Source organism: Pyxicephalus adspersus, chromosome 6, assembly GCF_032062135.1.
Source record: "Pyxicephalus adspersus chromosome 6, UCB_Pads_2.0, whole genome shotgun sequence".
Classification (NCBI taxonomy): Eukaryota; Metazoa; Chordata; class Amphibia; order Anura; family Pyxicephalidae; genus Pyxicephalus; species Pyxicephalus adspersus.
Genome location: NC_092863.1, coordinates 77,639,659 through 77,641,399, shown reverse-complemented (window position 1 = coordinate 77,641,399; position 1,741 = coordinate 77,639,659). Strand labels below are relative to the sequence as shown.

At 41.2% G+C, this 1,741-nt stretch overlaps 1 protein-coding gene across 2 annotated transcripts in view; it reads left to right on the top strand.

The window, feature by feature from the left end:
* The first annotated feature begins 868 nt into the window (after positions 1 to 868).
* The window catches only part of FAM169A (family with sequence similarity 169 member A), a 37,565-nt gene continuing 36,692 nt past the window's right edge, over positions 869 to 1,741 (top strand). Inside the window, exon 1 of one of the 2 annotated variants that reach the window (XM_072416267.1) lies at positions 869 to 988. The gene's annotated coding sequence lies outside the window, so the exon portion shown is untranslated. Of the gene's footprint in view, positions 1,115 to 1,741 lie in introns of both variants that reach the window. The other variant, XM_072416265.1, reaches the window with a different exon arrangement.

Sequence of the window (1,741 nt, the reverse complement as noted above, 5' to 3'; positions counted from 1 at the left end):
TTTTGCATTTTAAAGCTTGCCTTTAAAATGCTGGAAAATGCATATACCACGTTTTCCCTCTTTTTAAACAAATTTGCATATTAAGTGTTTATTAAAATTAGGTGTCTTATTGAAATCATTGGAAGCGTTTACCCGCGTTTTTACACATTTTTGGGCGTTTTCCAGAGTTTTAAATTCTTTAAACGTTGCAAGCAATGTTTAAGATAAATGTCATAAATGTGCCTCAAGGAAACGTCCTGGTATAGATTAACCCAATTGGAATGCATGGGGATTTCAAAAAAGGGCTTTAAACACTTAATATGCAAATTACTTGAAAACGTGGGAAAACGTGGTATATGCATTTTCCAGCATTTTAAAGGCAAGCTTTAAAACGCTAATAAAAGAACTGCAAAGACAGATATTTACACAATTACATACTAAGATATTAGGCTGTCATATGCCCCCACACTCATTTTTCTATTTCATCTGGAAGGGGGCAAAGCCAGGAACTTCTCAGCACCCCTCCTTTAATTAGAGCCCTTTGTGTCTTGGTAAAAGTATTAGAAATAAAAGTTGTTGTGGATCTCTGATGTTTTCTGATTCGTTTTTGCATAGCTTTTTAAAAATTATATTATGAACAAATATAATACAAACATAAAAAAATAGATGACATGACTATAATAATTGAAATCGTACATTGGAATAAATCACATTGTGCTGCCAGTAGTGTATAGAGGGAAATGCTCAGGTACGGCTTTATAAATACACCCAGCTAGAGCTCCATCCTTCTGCCATCACCCGATCACCTCCCCATCATCATGCACACATGTGCGTATGCTCAACCCGGATCGCTCAGCACCCCGTGCAGTGCGGGTGTAACGTCAGCTGGGCAGAGGTAGCGGACAGCGCCGCACAGCGGCCGCACAGGGCACAGCAGGCAGGTGTCAATCACACAGCCCAGCAGCAGCAGCAGCAGCAGCAGCGCCCGGGGAGGACAGAGCTTGTCTAGGTGAGTGATGGCGGCTGGCAATCCCCTGTGTCAGTGACCCTGAAATATATCATCACCATCATCACAGCCCGGCTCCTCCTACCCTGTGATACGGGCACATATCTCCGTGCTGTCTCCTATTAGGCGGTAAGTACAATGCGTAATTCAGGCAGCGCTCAGGTAGCGGTCATGTATGTGCCGTGCATTGCATGGGATGATGTGTCCATGCAGACACAGGCCGCCTGGGCTCTATACATTCTACAAATCCAGCTCCCTCCATGCTGTGCCCATACAACTTCACAATCACAATGTCTCTGATTGCATTCTTTTCTGCCAGGACAAACCTCCATTTTAGAATTGTGTATGGCTGCTTGTCCTAATAAATGGATTTATGGACAGGGAACTCTCTAGGCCAACCTACCTGGAAGAATCCAGACAAAGATCCTGTATATGATTGTGTAGGAGGGGTGTTTTATTCTTCATTTATGTAATAATTGTGATTTATAGAAATCCTGTATATATACTGTACCTGATTGTACTATTGTGCAGCTCACTATTTTTTTTAGAATCTGTACCCATTATTGGAATTGTTTTTTTTTTTCGCATCCATCCGCAATCATTCTTTGTTTCCTTTTCCAGGATAAATATAAATCTGTAACTTTTATTTTCATACTAGAAGTCATGTTGTGATCACACCCCCTACCCCTTTTAACACAGAGGAACCCTTGGGATAACTTTCAGCTAATAATTATCTGCAGCTTAGCGTACATCAGT